General features: G+C 42.1%; 1 protein-coding gene across 9 annotated transcripts in view; it reads left to right on the forward strand.

Annotated features, from left to right (window-relative positions):
• ankrd12 (ankyrin repeat domain 12) overlaps positions 1-20,445 on the forward strand; it is a 221,053-nt gene that overhangs the window by 124,256 nt on the left and 76,352 nt on the right. The window lies entirely within an intron of this gene.

The raw sequence follows: 20,445 nt of genomic DNA on the forward strand, positions 1-20,445 counted from the left end.
ATGTTTGCCGACTTATATTCGGGAACAGTCTCACTAGATTGGAAGGAATTTTGGAAAATTATAGCAAGCACATCCATTATCTCTGCAGCTGTTTCTTATAGAACCCTAAGGTGTAGGCCATAAGGCCCTGGGGATTTGTTGGATTTTAGTCCCTTAAGTTTCCCCAAGACTATATCTCTACTGATATTAATTTCCCTAATTTCCTCACTCTTTTTAGCCCCTAGGTTATTGTCTATTTCTGGTATGGAACTTGTGTCTTCTACTGTGAAGACAGGCACAAAATATTTGTTCAATGCCTTTTCCTTTGCTGTTTCTTCAGTCCTCATGACAATTTCTCCTAGCCCTGCTTCTAAGGGACAAATGTTTACTTTAATTACTCTTTTCCTTTTTATATACTTACAAAAGCACTTACAATCTTTTTATATTCCTGGCTAGTTTACACTCTCATTCTATTTTTTTCCCTTCTTATCAACTTTTTGGTGGATCTTTACTGGTTTCTAAAACACTCCCAATCCTCAAAATTGCTGCTGTTCTTTTTTTGGCAACATTGTAAGCCTCTTCTTTTAATCTTATACTATCCTTAGCTTCCTGAGTGAGCCATGGATGAAGCTTTCTTGCTGAGCTTTTGTTCTTCAGTAGATTGTATTTTTGTTGAACATTTTGAATTGTTTCTTTAAATGCTTCCCACTGTCCATTTACCTCCATTCCTTTGGTCCGTTTACACAATTAACCTTAGCCAGTTATTTCCTTGAACCTGTGTAATTAACATTTAAAGATTTGTGTTTGCGATTGGAATATGCCACTTTCAAACTTAACGTGGAGTTGAATGGTATTATGGTCACTATTTCCCAGTGGATCTTTTACTATGACATTAATTAACCCTGCTTCATTGCACAATACTAGATCTAATACAGCTTTATCACCAGTTGGTTTCACTACATTCTGCTGCAACTGTCATGAAAACATTCTACAAGCTTATCTTCCAGACCATTCTTGCCAATTTCACTGCCCCAGTCTATATGAAGATTAAAGTCCCCCACAATTATTACATTTCCTTTGTTACAGACTCCAATGATTACTTGTTTAATGCTCTGCCCAATGGTATAACTACTGTTAGGGGGCTTATAAACTACTCCCACCAGTGTTTTCTGACTCTCTTGCTTTTCCTAATTTCCACCCATACTGATTCTACGTCATGATCTTCAGAGGCCATCTCTCACTATTGTCCTTATGGTTATCCCTCCTGCTTTGCCATTCTGCCTGCCTTTCTGAAATATTGTGTAGCTGGGAATATTTATTTCCCAATATTGATCACCCTGTGACCTTGTTTCTGTAATGGTGATTAGATGTAAATCATTTACCTCTATTTGTGCCACAGATTCATCTGTCTTATTGCAGATGCTTCATGCATTCAGATTAAGAACCTTTAATTTCATTTTTTCACTTTTTTTCCCTGCAATTACCTTATTCGCTGATGTACATTTTTTGTTAAACTCTCTGTCCCTTCCTGTCCCACTCTGCTTTTCTTTACCCACATCACTATACAGTTCGACACCTCGGCCTTTCTCTTTGGATTTCTAAGTGACCTCCGTTAGATTAAATCTCTGGCCACAGCCCTAGCAATACAATTGGCCAGGATGCTGGTCCCAGCTTGGTTCAAATGGAACCTATCCCAATGGAATAGCTTGCTCTTCCCTGAGTACTGATGCCCATGCCCCATGAATCAAAACCCCTTTTTCCCACTTTCAGCCATACATTTATTTCTCTAATCAGTTTAACCCTGTGCCAATTGGAGCTTGGCTCAAGTAACAATCCAGAGATGATTACCTTTGATGTTCTGCATTTTAATTTGGACCTTAACTCCTAAATTCTCTTAGAACATTATTCCTGGTTCTACCTATGTCATTGGTTCCCACGTGACCCATGACAATTGGATCCTCCCCCTCCCACTTCAAGTTCCTCTCCAGCCTTGAGGAGATGTCCTTAACCCTGGCACCGGGCAGGCTACACAACCCTTGGAGCTTCCTGCCACAGCTGCAGGGAACAGTATCTATCCCCCTGACTATTATCCATTGTCACTGCCACATTCCTCTTGGCTCTAACCACTTGAATAGCATCCTTCACCCTGGTGCCTTGGTCAGTCAGCTCATCTACCTTGCAGTCCCTCTCCACATCCACATAGTTAGCAAATGCCTCATACCTGTTGGACAAAGCCAGGGGCTGAAGCATCTTCATCACTGCATGCTGGGTTCCCATCCTGCCTGACCTGCAGTCACACACTCCTGTTCCTGACAGTTGACTAACTCTAAAATTCTGCCTAGCCTCAGGAGTGTGACCACCTCCTGGAATAAAGTGTCCAGGAAATTTTCCCCCTCCCTGTTGTATCGCAGTGTCTGCAGCTCTGCCTCCAGTTCAATGACTCTGAGCTGAAGTTCCTCAAACTGCAGACACGTTTGTCCTGGATCACATTGGTGCCAAGGAGCTCCTACGTTCCACATTCGCAACACATCTTCTGCCCTGCCATTGTTATTATGTGTTAGTTAATTAATTACTTTTCCTTAATTTATTAATAAACCCTATTACTCCCAATAACCTTTACCTCTGCTAGCCAACCTTAATTCTACCAATAAAACCTTACAATTATTAATAAATTACACACTTTTGAAAGATAAAGGGGCAAAGTACTCACCAACCAGTCACTTACCTGTTTCTCTGTGACCTCATACTTCTCTGAATGCTGTTGGTCCACAGACTTGAGCCACATTGGCTCTGCTGTTTAATGTGCTCTCTCTCTCTCTCCTCTCTCTCCTCTCTCTCCTCTCTCTCTCTCTCTCTCTCTCTCTCTCTCTCTCTCTTCCATGCTCTTTAATGATTATTGCAGAAGACCCAGACTGTACTCTCCCAAGCACATAACATTGTGGCTGCTCTATTTAGCCTTCTGCTTTTTGGTGATCCCAAGATATTGTTAATTGGGAAGTAGGAATCTGTTGTTGAAGCTTGAATGGAATTGTTTATTGAAAGTTATTGCTAGACAAGTGGCAAATTGTATCTGCCACATACTAGTCCAAGCCTTTTGTCTTTCTTCTGGTGACTTACATTGGGTGTTCTGTTAGTGGTTATAAATAGAGCTGAACACTATAATAGTCAGCAAACAATCCCACCTCTGACCTAATGATGGAGGGGAGACCATTGAAAAAAGCTGAAGATTGTTGGGCTGATGCCACAATGCTGTGGAACTCTGGCAATGATGTCTTGGGGCTCCAGGGACATGACTTTGCAACATCTGAACCGCATTGATGTTTGTCAGTCAAATCTCCAACTGCTGTTGTAGTAACTGTTTTCTCATTGACCTCAGTCTTGCCAGGGCTCTTTGATGACATATTTGCTCGAATGCTGCCTTGTCCCTTTCACAATGAGGACACCCTCCATTGTGTTGTGAGGCACTAGCTCAATGCTAAATAGGAACAGAACAGATCTAACAACTCAAAACTGGGCATTTATGAGGCATAGTAGGCTGCCCGCAGAAGCTAAATTATATTCCACTACAGTCTGTAACCTCCTCATGGTCTGGCATATCCACCACTCTATCCTTACCACCAAGACAGGTGCCCAACCTTGGCTCAGTGAGAGGTGTAGAAGAACATGCCAGGAGGCGCACCAAGTATACCTAAATATGAGGTACTAACCTGGTTAAGTTACTGCACAGGTATGTGAAACAGCATGCTATAAACAGAACTAAGTGATCTTACTACCAATTGATCAGGTTAAAGTTGCTACATCCAGTTGTGAATGGTGGTGCACAATTAAAAAACTAATGGGAGGAGGGGTGAGGGTGCGGTGCCATTAACATTCCCATTCTGAATGACGAAAGAGCCCATTCTAAGAGTGCAAAAGACGAGGGTGAAGTGTTTACAGCTTTCTTCAGCCAGAAGTGCGAAGTGGATGATCTATCTCTGCCTTCCCCCGAGGTCTCCACTATCTCCTCAGACAGTTTGATTCGCACTGCATGTAATCAAGAAAAGTCTGAGTACACTGGATACAGCAAAGATTGTGGGCTGTGACAACATCCCAGCTGTAATGCTTGAAGACTTGTGCTTCAGAACTAGCTGTGCCTCTGGCCAAGCTATTCATGTACAGCTACGACACTGGCGTTTACACAACAATGTGTAAAATTATCTGTGTATGCCTATCCATAAGAAGCAGGCCAAATCCCTGCAGGCCAGATACTGCCACATCTTGTCCACTCTCAATCTGATGAGAATGATGGGAAGATTTCATTGACAGTTCTGTCAAACGGTATTTACTTACCAATAATCTGCGCACCAGTCCTCAGTTTTTGTTCTACCAGGACCAGTGGGCTGCAGACCTTATTACAGTCTTAGTCCAAACACTTAGAAAACAGCTGAATGTTAGTAGTGAGACGAGATTGAAAACAGAATGTGTTAGAAATACTCAGCAGATCTAGCAGCATTTGTAGAGAGAGAGATGGAGATTTAAAAAGAGTGGGAGCTGAGAGTCGGAGCAGAGATTTAAAAAGAGCGAGAGCTGGACTCTAGCTGACCGGAGAGGAGAGGTGAGCGAGAGCAGTATAAAAGGGCGTGAGAAACAGAGGCCGAGACCAGAGAGGAAATGTGTACCCTCAGAGCCTTGAGGCAGTGGAGTTCAAAGTGTCGTCACAGTTCAAAAGTGACACAATGTAGGGAAGGCGGCTGGTTGGTAAGTAGGGTCAGATGAGTACTTCTTCTCTTACTTTTTTTGTTTAAACTGCTGCCGTCCATTAGTTTAAACAAAATAAGGTGAGGACTTTGGACTGTAGTGGGAGTATTTGGAGTGGAATAAGGCCCCTAGCATAATTAGTATTCTTTAAAGAGAGTAACTAACGAGCTTAATCTAAAGGGAAGTCATGGCAGCAGAGCTCGCATCTGTGATATGTTCCTCCTGCACTGTGTGGGAAGTCATGGACACTTCCAGTGTCCCTGGCGACCATGTGTGCAGTAAGTGTGTCCAGCTGCAGCTACTGGCTAACCACATTTCAGAGTTGGAGCTGCGGGTGCATTCACTGTGGAGCACCCGTGATGCTGAAATTATTGTGGACAGCACATTCAGTGAATTGGTCACGCCGGAGGTAAAGACTGAACAGGCAGAAAGGGGATGGGTGACCTCCAGGCAGAGTAAAGGAATGCAGGTAATACAGGCGTCCCTGTGACCGTCCCCCTCTCTCATAGATATACCGTTTTGGATACTGTGGCAAGGAGATGACTTCTCAGCAAGAGCCAAGTCCATGGCACCACGGGTAGCTCAGCTGCACACGAGGCATGAGGGGAGGAAGAAGAGTGGCAGGGCTATAGCAATAAGGGATTCAATAGTAAGGGGAACAGACAGGCGTTTCTGTGGCCGCACTCTCCAGGATGGTATGTTGCCCCCCGGTGCCAGGGTCAAGGATATCTCAGAGAGGTTGCAAGACATTTTGAAGGAGGAGGGTGAACAGCCAATGGTCGTGGTGCATACTGGTGCCAACGACATAGGTAAAAGAAGGGTTGAGCTGAAGCCGAATATAGGGGGTTAGAAAGTAAATTAAAAGGTAGGCCCTCAAAGGTAGTAATTTCAGGATTACTACCAGTGCTACGTGCTAGCGAGAGCAGAAATAACAGGATATATCAGATGAATACGTGGCTGAAGAAATGGTGTAGAGGGGAGGGATCAGATCCTGAGACATTGGGACCGGTTCTGGGGAAGGTGGGACCAGTATAAACAGGACGTGTTGCATCTGGGCAGGACTGGGACCAATGCCCTTAGGGAGGAGGTGTTTCCTAGTACGATCGGGGAGGGTTTAAACCAGAATGGCAGGGGGATGGGAACCTGAGCAGACAGTCAGAGGAGGAGGAAACAAGGATAGAAACAAAAGACAGAAAAGTAAGGAGCAAAAGTAGAAGGCAGAAAAAACAAGGGTGAGAAACAAATGGGGTCATTGTGCAAAGTAAAGCTAAGATGACTAACAATGTTAAAAAGACAAGTCTAAAGGTATTGAATCTTAATGCATGGAGCATTCACAAAAGGTAGATGAATTAACAGTGCAAATAGATATAAACAGTTATGACATAGTTGCAATTATGGAGACATTGCTGCAAGGATAGGAACTGAACATCCGGGGTATTCAATGTTTAGGAAGGACAGACAAATGGGGAAAGGAGGTGGGGTAGGATTATTAGTAAAGGAAGAAAGCAATGCAATAGTGAGGAAGGATATTGGCTCAGAAAATTGTGATATGTATTCTGTTTGGGTGGAGATAAGAAACATCAAGGGACAGAAAACGTTGGTGGGGTTTGTCAAAAGGCCCCCAAACAGTAATGGAGATGTAAAGGAATGCAATAAGCAGGCAATTAGAGACGCATGCAATAGGGGTACAACTGTAATCATGGGTGACTTTAATCTACATATAGGTTGGACAAACCAAACGAGCAATGATACTGTGGAGGAGAATTTCCTGGAGTGTGTATGTGGTGGTTTTTTAGACCAATACGTTGAGGAACCAACTAGAGAGCAGGCTATCCTAGACTGGGTATTGTGCAATGAGAAGGAATTAATTAACAATCTTGTTGTGCGGGGTCCTTGGGAAAGAGCGACCATAAAATTATAGAATTGTTCATTAGGATGGAGAGTGAAGAAATTGAAACTGAAAGTAGGGTCCTGAATCTAAAAGGGAACCCAAGAGGGTATGAGGTGTGAGTTGGCAATGATGGATTGGGGAACCTTACTAAAAAGGTTGACAGTGAATAGGCAATGGCTAATATTTAAGGAACGTATGCATGAATTACAACAATTATTCATTCCTTTGTTGTGCAAAAATAAAACAGGAAAGGTGGCTCAACCATGGCTGACCAAATAAATTAAGGATAGTATTAGATCCAAAGAGGAGACATGTATAATTGCCAGAAAAAGCACCAAGGATTGGAAGCAGTTTAGAATTTAGCAAAAGTGGACAAAAAGATTGATCAAGAAGGGGAAAATAGAGTATAAGAGTAAATTTGTAGGGAACATAAAAGCTGACTGTAAAAGCTTCTATAAATATGTGAAGAGAAAAAGATTAGCAAAGACAAATGTAGGTCCCTTACAGTCAGAAACAGGGGAAATATAATAGAGAACAAATAAATGGCAGAAGAATTGAACACACATTCTAATTCTGTCTTCACAAAAGAGGACACACATAATTTCCCAGAAATGTTAGGGAACCAAGGGTCTAGTGAGAGAGAGGAATTGAAGAAAATCAGTATTAGTAAAAAAAAAAAAATGGTGCTAAAGAAATTAATGGGGTTAAAGGCTGAAAAAACCCCCAGGGCCTGATAATCTACACCCCAGGGTACTAAAGGAAGTGGCCCTGGAAATATTGGATGCATTAGTGGTCATCTTCCAAAATTGTATAGAGCCTGGAGCAGTTCCTACAGATTGGCGGGTAGCAAATGTAACCCCACTATTTAAAAAAGGAGGGGGAGAAAAAACAGAGAATTACAGACCAGTAAGCCTAACATCAGTCGTGGGGAAAATGCTAGAGTCTATTACAAAAGACATGGTAACAGAACACTTGGAAAGCATTAATGGGATTAGACAAAGTCAGCATGGGTTAATGAAAGGGAAATCATGCTTAACTAATCTATTGGAGCTTTTTGAGGATGTAACTAGTATAATAGATAAGGGAGAACCAGTGGATGTGGTGTATTTAGATTTCAAGAAGGCTTTTGATAAGGTCCCACATAAGAGGCTAGTGAGCAAAATTAAAGCACATGAGATCGGGGGTAATATACTGCATGGATTGAGAATTGGTTGACAGACCAGAAACAGAGTGGGAATAAATGTGTCTTTTTCAGGGTGACAAGCGGTGACTCGTGGTGTTCCACAGGGATCAGCGCTTGGGCCCCAGCCATTCATGATATATATAAATGACTTGGATGAGGAAACAAAATGCAATATTTCCAAGTTTGCTGATGACACAAAACTGAACGGGGTTGTGAGGAGGATGCATGGAGGCTTCAGGGCAATTTAGGCAAGTGGGCAAACACATGGCAGATACAGTATAGCATGGATAAATGTGAAGTTATACACTTCGGTGTGAAAAACAGAAAGGCAGAGTATTATTTAAATGGTGATATATTGGGAAATGTGGATGTACAGAGGGATCTGGGTGTCCTTGTACACCAGTCAATGAAAGTATACAGGCAGGTGCAGCAAGCAATTAGGAGGGCAAATAGTATGTTGGCCTTCATTGCTAGACGATTTGAGTTCAGAAGTAGGGATATCTTATTGCAGTCATACAAGGCCTTGCTGAGGCCACACCTGGAGTATGGCGTGCAGTTTTGCTCTCACTATCTAAAAAAGAACATACTTACCACAGAGGGATTGCAACAAAGGTTCAGTAAGCTGATACCGGGGATGGCAGGACTGTCGTATGAGGAGAGATTGGTTTGACTGGGCCTGTATTCACTCGAGTTTAGAAGAATGAGAAGGGATCTGATTGAAATGTATAAAATTCTAACAGGACTAGACAGACTGGATGCAGGGAGGATGTTGCTCCTGGTTGGGAAGTCTAGAACCAGGGGCCATAGTTTCAGGATACGGGGCAAGCCATTTAGGACTGTGAGGAAAGATTTCTTCACTCAGGATGATCAACCTGTGGAATTGTCTACCACAGAAGTTTGTGGAGACTGTGTTACTGAGTATATTCAAGAAAGAAATTGATAAATTTTTGGATATTGGGGCATCAAGGGGTGTGGGGAGAAAGCAGGAATATGGCGTTGAGATAGAGGATCATATTGAATGGCGGAGCAGGCTCGAAGGGCCAAATGGCCTACTTTTGCTCCTAGTTTCTATGTATCTATGTTTAGACAGGGTTAACGTTTCAGGTTGTTAAGCACTCATCAGAACTAACGTTAAACATTAATTCTGTTTTTCTCCCCGAATATGCTGCCAGACCTGTTGACTATTACCAGCATTTCCTGTTTTTATTTCAGATTTCCAACATGTGCAGTTTTTTGTTTTTGTGTGAGGTGAGTGACTGCTCCTGACATCAGGGCAGCATTTGACCAAGTGTGGCATCAAGGAGCCAGAGTAGAATTGAAGTCAGTGTGATTGGGAGAAAACCTTCCACTGGCTGGGGTCATATCTAGCACAAAGGAAGATGGTTGTTTGTTGGAGGGTAATCATCTCAGCCCCCAGGACATCACTGCAGGAGTTCCTTGGGGTAATGTCCTCAGTCAAACCATCTTCAGCTGCTTCATCAATGACCCTCCTTCCGTCATAGGGTCAGAAGTGGGGTTGTTCACTGTTGATTGTGCAATGTTCAGTTCCATTTGCAACTCCTCAGATACTGAAGCAGCCCATATGCAGCATTCTGGCTTGGGCTGATAAGTGGCAAGTAACATTTGTGTGCATAAGTGCCAGGTAGTGGCCATCTCCAACAAGGGAAAATCTAACCATTCCCCCTTGACATTCAACAGCACTAACATCACTGAAGCCCCAGTCATCAACATCCTGGATGTCACCATTGACCAGAAACTTAACTGGACCTGCCACATAAATACTGTGGCTACAAGAGCAGGTCAGAGGTTAGATATCCATGGGTGTGTAACTCACCACCTGTATCCCAAAAGCTTTCCAACTACAAAGCATAAATCAGGAGTCTGATGGAATACTCTCCACTTGCCTGGATGGGTACGGTCCAACAATACCCAAGAAGCTCAACGCCATCCAGGACAAAGCCTCCTTTCCACCACCTTTTAACATTCATTCCCTCCACCACCAACACAGAGCAACTTGCCAAGGTTTCTTCAACAGCACCACCCAAACGCTCGACCTCTACCACCTAGAAGGACAAGAACAGCAGGTACATGGGAACTCCACCTGCAAGTTCCAGCCAAGTCTCACGCCATCCTGCCATTGCCTTTTCCTTAATCATGTTGGGTAAAAATCCTGGAATTTCCTATCAGACTGCACCTTAAAAGACTGCAGCAATTTACACTAGTAGCTCTCCGCCACCATTTGTGGGGGGTATAAATGTTGGTCTTGCCAGGTGATGACCACATTCCATGAGGGGAAAAAAGCTTTAAAAAAAAATCTATTGATTACTTCTTTAGTTTGTTGATATTGTGGAGGAGTTTAATAGAATTAGATTGGCCAGGTAGATTTGTTGTGCTTTGTTTAAGAATAAGATTGTTAATTGTATACTAATTGAGTTTAATTGTAGCTGGGTGGTGGGAATTAACTGGGGATTCACTTGCGCTCCTATAAATTGACACTGACTTAAACTGTAGTTAGGTTACAGAGTCCTTGCTTGTCATCTATAATTGCGTAAATAAATGCTTATGAAAGCACGTAAAAAATCGGCCCAGTTATATCATCCTTCAACTGACTTTCTAGAGCATACCAAAGATTTTACACAATATCTAGTAGATGTCAATGGCATAACTGCACTGGAATAGCTTTGCTAGAGCACCAGCTCACCTTTGTGCACAAATTAACACTACAGTTGGGATGTTATTAGGGCAAGTAACCTTTGTTCTGTCGAACTGCCTTTTAAGATAAGTTGGAGTAAACCAGATTGGTTGCTCACTCGCTTCCATGATGCTGGGGGGCCTTGACAGGAGGTTCAGTTGAATTGCCTACTTGCTATTTTTCCAAAGACGCTTGGAGATAGTGGGAGGTGATCCAAAGAAATATCTAATGGTAAAGGCAAAATACTGCAGATGCTGGAAATCTGAAACAAAAACAAAAAATGCTGGAAAAAAGCTCAGCAGGTCTGACAGCATCTGTGGAGAGAAAGAAAAAGACAGAGTTAGGTTTTGAGTCTGTATGACTCTTCTTCAGAGCTAAAGGGAAGTAGAAATGTGGTGAAATATATACTATTTAAGGGAGGGGCGGAAGAGGTGAAGGTGGATAGAAGGCCAGCAATAGGTGGAGGCAAAGGAGAGATTGTGAAAGATGTCTTAAACAAAAGGTCAAAGGGTTGTTAATAGTGGTGGCATTGGTGAAAGGAGGTGCTAAAGGTGACATTAAGAATGGAAAGCAGAATGTGATAATGGCAGGACCAGGGTAAGCACTGTGGAAAGTGACAGATGGCCCTAGTGGGGGTGGAGTGGGGGGAGGGGACAGGGGTGGGAAAAAAGACCAAAAAAGCTAAAAGCTAGGGGTAAAACAATGAATAAAAATGGAAATACATTTAAAAAACAATGATAATGAAAATAAGTGGAGGAGAAATAAACAAATAAAAATTAAAGAATAAAGAAAAAGAGGGGGATCAAAAAGGGGTGGGGATGGAGGAGAGAGTTCATGGTCTGAAGTTGTTGAACTCAGTGTTAAGTCCAGAAGGCTGTAAAGTGCCTAATTGGAAGATGAGGTGCTGTTCCTCCAGTTTATGTTGAGCTTCATTGGAACATTGCAGCAGGCCAAGGATGGACATGTGGGCATGAGAGCAGGGTGGTGTGTTGAAATGGCAAGCAACAGGAAGGTCTGGGTCTTGCTGCGGACAGACCGAAGGTGTACTGCAAAGCAGTCACCCAGTCTGTGTTTGGCCTCTCCAATGTAGAGGATCTACATTAATCTAAAGGTGGCTGCTTACATTTGGGTGTCATGATGTTGTGGACATTCCTGTATATTAGTGCATCAGTTTTCAAACCAGTTGCAAAAGTCTTGAACTTTCTTTCATTCTGTTATTTTTCGGTTGTTGGAATTTCTAAAGATAGTCCACCTACCCACAAACACTCAAGCAATTTAGCTCTATCCTCATTTTTAGTTAGTTTTTTTTGTGTCAATTTTCTGGGCTTCAAAGTTTGTATAAGGATTTTCTTAATACACCTATCTAATTGGTAGGTAGATCCACATGTTCCAATTTAGGATTTATATGTATCAACAGTTTGAAAATAATGGAAATTAATGGGAACATTAAACTTTTTTTGAGGCCTACTGTCTCTGTGAAATGTACAAAGTTACATTATAAAGATACAGCTTGGACATTCCTGCTATAAACATGGGGAGACAGCAAAAATGCCAGAAGTGCATAGTATGTTCATCAGTTTGTGTATCAAATCGAGTGTTAACCTGATCTTTGTGTCCTTTATAAATACTGAAAGACCTACTTTGTATTTCCACAATTTATTATTTCAGATTTCAAGCCATTGCGGTATTTTCTCACTATTTGTGTTGTTTTCTTTTGGTAGCTGATGCTGTCTTTTATAAGGACAGGGGTGCCTGAGAATGTGTGGGTTTATTTTCAGGAGGTTCTAAACATGAGTTTAGAAAAATTGGTGTCACTGCTCTGGTCCTAACCATGCCTGCTGGCTTTGTCCTTACGCTGCTGTATGTCAGCTTCCTTATTTTCTTCTGCAGCCTGAACCACCACATGACAAAATAACAGAAGCCATTGTGATCTTGAGTTAACCTATTGAGTATTTGAATAATAGTTGAGTCTCTTTAGTCAGATAGTTGTGCAATAAAACAGAAATTGCTGGAAATGTTAAGGAGGTAGTTGGCTAATGAAAAAGAATAACTGATTTGACATTAAATTTTAACTGATCATCAAAAGTGTACAAAACTTTTTTAAAAATTCATTCATCGGATGAGGGCTAGGCTAGGCCAGTATTTATTGCCCATCCCTAATTGCCCTTGAACTGAGTGGCTTGCTAGGTCATTTCAGAAGGCATTTAAGAATCAACCACATTTCTGTGGGCCTGGAGTCACATGTAAGCCAGACCAGGTAAGGACAGCAGATTTCCTTCCCTAAAGGACATTAGTGAACCAGATAGGCCGTTACGACAATCGACAATGGTTTCCTGGTCGTTATTAGAGTTTTAATTCCAGACCTTTTATTGATCTGCCGTGGCGGGATTAAAACCCGGGTCCCCAGAGCATTACATTGGGTCTCTTGAATACTAATCTAGTGACGATACCACTATGTCACCACCTCCAGCTGCCATCCCCACTCCTGCCCTGCCCTCTGTATTTGTATGATATTTTTTCATTTTAATATGTTTCATAGAATACTATAATTTGCAATAAAATATTCTAATTGAAAAACAAAAATATCAATGTTCTTAAAACCCAGTGCAGTGCAATAAACTGGAAGTAAATTCCCATAGTAATGGGCTAATGTTAAATTTCTACTGTTTGCTATATTCTACATTAAACTAAATGGCTTATTAGAGGTATAGAATATAAAAGTAAGGATATAATGTTGGAATTGCATAAAACACTGGTGAGGCCACAGCTGGAGTATTGTGTGCAGTTCTGGTCACCACATTACAGGAAGGACTTAATAGCTCTGGAGACAGTGCAGGGGAGGTTTACAAGAATGTTGCCAGGGTTAGAAAAATGAGGTGAGATTGGATTGGTTGGGGTTATTTTCCTTAGAACAAAGAAGGCTGAGAGGTGACTTGATTGAGGTATACAAAATTATGAGGGAAATAGATAGAATGGACAGGATAAAATTGATGGAGAATTCTAGAACCAAGGGACATAGATTCAAGATAAGTGGCAGAAGGTGTAGGTGGGGGCATGGGGAAGAACTTTTTTACGCAGAGGGCAGTTGGTATCTGGAATTCACTGCCCAAATTGGTGGTAGAGGCAGAAACTCTAAACTCTTTTAAAAAGTACTTGGATCTGCACCTTAAGTGCTGTAAGCTGTAGGGCTATAGGCCGGGTGCAGGAAGATGGGATTAGAAAGGGCACCTGGGTATCCTTGGGCTGGCATGGACAAGATGGGCCGAATGGCCTTCTTCTGTGCAGTAACTTTTCTATGGTCAGGGTAGCTGCTGTTTCATTGCAATCCAATTTAAACAAATGTCAGAGGTGTGTAGTTCTAAGCCACGAGCATTATCTTGACTGAATTATGAAATAAATTTTGCTATGTAACTCAAAAATTGCACTGAAACATTTTAAATGTTATTCTTTAAAAAGAAATTACATGCGTCCATTGTCTTGGCTATACAATTCTGTTTTTCTTGAGACTTGTACAACTCTCATGTAAAATAGTTTGGAAAAAATAATCTGTTTCATGTTGCTCCTTGTTCCAGAACTATTGTATATACATGATGCATTCTTTGAATGGTGTATGTTTGTGGGGTTTATTTTTGTGGAAATTTTCCGTTCAGCTTTTTACACAAAGCTCAGATTGCTGTGGGAGCAATCATAGCTTTTGACTTGTCTTTCTCCTGTTGCTATTGTTTGAACCCTCTGCAACTTGACGCTTTTTCCTTCATCAGTGTTTTGCTCGTTCTGGGACAGGTCAATATCTTTATTCTTGCAAATCAAATTGCAACTTAAGAAAATCTTGATTGGATGGAGAAATTCAGATGGTGAAAATGCTTTTTGTTCTCAGTTGTGCTGTTACATGAAAGGGAAAGGAATGTCTAAAGGAAGTACTCTTTGGAATGCACTTTTTTTAATAGAAGGAAATGATTGTTTTTCTTTATTCATTCACGGGCTGTGGGCTTCGCTGGCTGAGCCAGCATTTATTGCCCTTCCCTAGTTGTCCTTGAGAAGGTCATGGTGAGCTGCCTTCCTGAGCCACTGCAGTCCATGTGGTGTAGGTATACCCATAGTGCTGTTAGGAAAGGACTTCCAGGATTTTGATCCAGCAACAGTGAAGGAATGGCGATATATTTCCCAAGTCAGGATGGTGAGTGACTTGGAGGGGAACTTCCAGGTAGTGGTTTTCTCAACCATCTGCTGCCCTTGTCCTTCTAAGTGGTCATGGTCGTGGATTTGGAAGATGCTGTCGAAGGAGCCTTGGTGAATTCCTGCAGTGCATCTTGTAGATGGTACACACTGTTGCTACTGTGCGTCGGTGGTGGAGGGAGTGAATGTTGGTGGATGTGGTACCAATCAAGTGAACTGTTTTGTTCTGGACAGTGTACAGCTTCTTCAGTGTTGTAGGAGCTGCACTTATCCAGGCAAGTGGAGAGTATTCCATGGAGAGTATTCCATCACATTCCTGACTTGTGCCTTGTAGATGCTGGACAGGCTTTAAGGAGTCAGGTGGTGTGTTACTCGTCGCACAATTCCTAGCCTCTGATGTGCTCTTGTAGCCACAGTATTTATATGGTTAGTCCAGTTCAGTTTCTGGTCAATGGTAACCCCAGGATGTTAGTGGAGGATTCAGTGATGGTAAGGCCATTGAACATCAAGGGGCGATGGTTGGATTCTCTCTTGTTGGAGATGGTCATTGCCTGACACCTGTGTGGCGTGAATGTTACTTGCCACTTGTCAGCCCAAGCCTGGATATTCTTCAGGTCTTGCTGCATTTGGACATGGACTGCTTTGAAATCTGAGGAGTCATGAAGGACGTTGAACATTGTGCAATCATTAGTGAACATCCCCACTTCTGATGGAAGGAAGGTCATTGATGAAGCAGCTGAAGATGGTTGGGCCTAGTCTGACACTAAACATGTTTTTGCCAACAAAGAAACCCTCGAACAGAGTTAGTCCGCCATTTCGATCAGGCAAATTTTGTTTGCTTCAGAGATCAAAAAGAACCTGGTGAAAAAGACCATTTGAAATCAGAAAAATTCAACTAGCTGGATCATAAATGCCTGTCATGGATCCCTTAGTTTTAGTGGGTTGTTGGTCAATGTTTACATTATGTAAATATTATTATTGTAGGACAAGATCAGCCATGGTCTTATTAGATGGTGAACTAGACTGAAAGGGATGTATGATCCACAGATCCTATTTCTCATGTTCTTATTTGCTGGTCCTTATTTTAAATCCGCTTGTTCAGTTAATTAATGAGAACATACTATATTCTTCTGATTGCATTTCGAACCTCTCTTCCCACCCTCCAAATTATTGTTTTTTTGAAAATGCAGTTTTCATAGCTTTAAAGAAATTGTGACACAATATTAATCAGTATTTCATACAAATGCCTTTTGCTAGCTCTGCCACTGAAACCAACTACTCTAATAGGATTTGTGTGGATAGATCCAGCTGGAGAGATGCATCGATACAGGTGCATTGGGCCATATGTTGCTCTGTGATTTGATAAAGCCATTTTCCCTGTATCCTTTTTTGTGCTTTTAACTTCAAATACTTATCCAGTCCCTCTCAGTTATTTAATTTCTATCTCAACAAACACTTCTGGGGGAGACGGTGGCATACTGTTATACTGGACCAGTAATCCAGAGGCCCAGGCTAATGCTCTGGGGACATGGGATCAAATCCCACCATAGCAATTGATGGAATTTAAATTCAATTCATAAATCTGGAATTAAAAAGCTAGTCTAATGGTGACCACAAAACCATTGTCGATTGTTGTAAAAACCCATCTGGTTTGCTAATGTCCTTTAGGGAAGGAAATCTGCCATGCTTACCTGGTCTAGCTATCATGTGACTCCAGACCTACAGCATTGTGGTTGACTGTTAAATACCCTCTGAAATGGCCTAGCAAGCAACTCAGTTGGATCAAACCGCAATGAACTCTTAAAGGAATGAAACCGAATGGACCACCTAGGCACCAGAAATGACAACGGCACCCAGCCCTGTTGACCCTGAAAAGTCATCCTTAGTAACATCTGGGGGCTTCTCCCAAAATTGGGAGAGCTGTCCCACAGACTAGTCATGCAACAGTCTGATATAGTCATACTCTGAATCATATCTTACAGCTAATGTCCAAGGCACTGCCATCAGTAGGACAGGACATACCAGAGGTGGTTCCACAGTGGTATACAGTCAGGAGGGAGCCCTCGGCATCGATTCTGGACCCCTTGAAATCTCATGCATCAGGTCAAACATGGACAAGGAAACCTGCTGCTGGTTATCATCTACCTTCTTCCCCCCCTCCCCCCGTCAGCTGATGAATCAGTACTCCTCCGTGTTGGACACCGCTTGAAGGAAGCACTGAGAGTGGCAAGGGTACAGAATGTACACCAGCAAAAGTGGCTCATTAGCACCACTACTGACCAAATCCTAAAGGATGTAGCTGGTATACTGGGCCTGCAGCAGGTGGTGAGGGAGCAAGAAGGAAAAACCTACTTGACCTCGTCTGGACAAACTATCTTTTTAGATGCATCTGTTCATGACAGTAGGAGTGACCAGCATATCGTCCTTGTGGAGACCAAGTCCCATCTTCACATTGAGGATACCCTCCATTGTGTTGCGTGGCACTATCATGGTTCTGATTGGGATGGATTATGAACAGATCCAGCAACTCAAGACTGGGCATCCATGAGACACTGGACCATCAGCAACAGCAGCATAATATACAACCGCAATGGCCCAGCATATCCCCCACTCTACCATTACCATCAAGCAGGGGCCAACACTGGTTTAATGAAGAGTGCAGCTCCAGTACAGCTACAACACTGGCATCTACCCAGCACAGTGGAAACTTGCCCAGGATACGTCCTGTCCACAAAAAGCGGGACAAATCCAACCCACTAATTACTACCTAATCTGTCTACTCTTGATCATCAGCAGAACGATGGAAGGTGTTGTACACAGTGCTATCAAGCGGCACTTGCTCAGCAACAACTTGCTCACTGACGTTCAGTTTGGGTTCCGCCAGGGTCAGCATAGTTCTGTCGAAGGGTCATGAGGACTCGAAACATCAACTCTTTTCTTCTCCGCCGATGCTGCCAGACCTGCTGAGTTTTTCCAGGTAATTCTGTTTTTGTTTTGGATTTCCAGCATCCGCAGTTTTTTTGTTTTTATCACTCAGCTCCTGACCTTATTACATCCTTAGTCCAGATATGGGCACAAGAGAAAAGATGAGCGTGATTGCTCTTGACATCAAGGAGACATTTGACCGAGTGTGGCATCAAGGACCGATAGCAAAACTGAAGTCGATGGGAATCGGGGGGTGGGAGGAAAACTCTCCATTGGTTGGACTCATACCTAGCTCAAAGGAAGGTGGCTAAGTTGGAGGTTATTTATCTCAATCCCAGAACATGGCTGCAGGAGTTCCTCAGGGTAGTGTCCTAGGTCCCAGCATCTTCAGCTGTTATCATCAATGAACTTCCCTCCATCATAAGGTCAGAAGTTGGTATGTTAGCGGATGATTGCACAATGTTCTGCACCATTTGTGACTCCTCAGCTACTGAAGCAGTCTGTTTCCATATGCAGCAAGACCTGGACAGTATTCAGGCTTTGGCTGATAAGTGGCAAATAACATTCAAGTGTCAGGCAATGACGATCTCCAACAAAAGAAAATCCAACCATCTCCCTATGACACTTAATGGCATTACCATCACTGAATCCCCCAGTATCAACATCCTGGGGGTTACCATTGACCAGAACCTGAACTGCACCAGCCATATAAATACTGTGACTACAAGAGCAGGTCAGAGGCTGGGAATTCTGCGGCAATTAACTCATCTCATGACTCCCCAAAGCCTGTTCCACTATCTACAAGGCACAAGTCAGAAGTGTGATGGAATATTCCCCACTTGCCGCTGCTCCAGCAACACTCAAGAAACTTGACTCCACCTAGGACAAAGCAGCCTGCTTGTTTGGCACCCCATCCAATACCTTCAACATTTACTCCCTACAGCACTGATGCATAGTGGAGCCATGTGTACCATCTGCAAAATGCACTGCAGCAACTCACCAAGGCTCATTAGACAACACTTTCCAAACCCACAACTTCTACCACCTAGGATCTATATTGCTGTTCCTTCACTGTCGCTGGATCAAAATCCTGGAACTCCCTTCCTAACAGCACTGTGGGTGTTCCTACAACACATGGACTGCAGCAGTTCAAGAAGGTGGCTCACCACCACCACCTCAAGGGCAATTAGGAATGGGTATGAATGCTGGCTTAGATAGCAACACTCAAATCCCATGAATGAATTTTTAAAAAACATTGCATGTTTTAATAATCCTCTCTGGCAGTGGGTGAGGGGGAGATCTGCTAAATACTGCTTTTATTTTACTAGTAACAATCCTAAATTTATGTCCCATCTTTACCAGTTTGTCAGCTATTGGACACTCATTTTCATTATTTATTTTCTCAAAAGCTATCAAACTTTTGAAAATCTCTGTTGAACCCTGAGAGGGCGGGTGAGATTTTTTTTTCTCTCATGGGAAAAGGTGTCAACGCAGGACCAATTTTTGTTTCCAAATAAGTGAGAGTTTTCTTGTGAAAAATATATATAACCTTTTTTAATAACTGTAACTTTCATTCCTTGTATTCAAGTAAATCTTGGTTGTAAACTTCCCATAACCCTGATGTCTTTCCTTTGTAGAGTATTAAGAATTGAAAGAAACATTCACAACTGTGACTTAACAAATGAGTTCTACAAATTCAACACCATATGCTTGTTTTTATATTGTGTACAGAATTCTATTTGCTTATTTTTCAACCCTCTTAATCTTACTCCTTTTTTTAAAACTCTTTCTCCACCGCCCCCCCCCCCCACCCCCCAAGCCACCTTCTCTCTCTCTCTCTCTCCCCCCCCCCCCCCCCCCCCCACCCCCATTCTTTTATGTCAGTGATATACTCCTACCAACTAATACTCATGGAGTCATATAATACTATAATAAGCATTCCAACAACAGGAGCAATGTGTTATTCACGATGATACCTGTTGACAAAATGGAGTGCTACTGCAGCACTGGCTTTGATGACAAGCTTTTGAAACATTTTATTAGGTAAACTTTACTCCTGGAAAAGCCGATTTATTTGCCTTTAATAAACCCATGAGCTGTTGTAAGTACAGGAATTCACCAATTGGAACAGATTTTTTTTAAATCTCTCAATTTTTTTTTAAGTGCTATTGAAGTCATGGATTTGGGGTGTGGAAATTAAACTCTTACACAAAGTGTCCACATATTTCATATACTTTACTATAATACAGGTATCATTTTGAGACAGACCATGCAGACTCCAAGCAGGAAATTTGCATTCCGGTTTGTGGGCAATTACTTGGTCAGCACAGTTACGAATTGGTCCCCCTTGCATTATGTGCAGACAAAACCTTCAGGCCAATCCTGGCATTGTTCATAAAGGATGTCCTACGCCTACATACTAGCATTCAAAGTAGGAAAGCCATCCCTAAAGGAATTGAACTTATAAGTGGCAGAAATGCCACTATATATTAAATGCCTTCAGTATCAGACAACATTGTGCAAAGCACTCCAACAAAAGAGAAGAATGTCCAAATCAAAGGCCAGTGATCGAATTTGTGAACATCTCATGCAAAAGAGGCAGACGTGCATTTCTTAACTCAACTTTCAACATCAACCAACTGCCTTTTGCAGGGGATTTTCAAAGAAGCCGATAAACTCTCCCATTTAACTTTGCTATTAGTTGTAATGCCACATGACTTGGAGTAGTGGATTTTAATCAAAATTAAAAATTCCCAGGGCAGTTTTTATCCTTCATTTTATTTCTATGCCATAAATTTTAAATTACCATAGCACTTGAACAAGACTGTTGATATTTTGCTATTAATATCTATTTTATTTCTC

Source organism: Carcharodon carcharias, chromosome 6, assembly GCF_017639515.1.
Source record: "Carcharodon carcharias isolate sCarCar2 chromosome 6, sCarCar2.pri, whole genome shotgun sequence".
NCBI lineage: Eukaryota > Metazoa > Chordata > Chondrichthyes > Lamniformes > Lamnidae > Carcharodon > Carcharodon carcharias.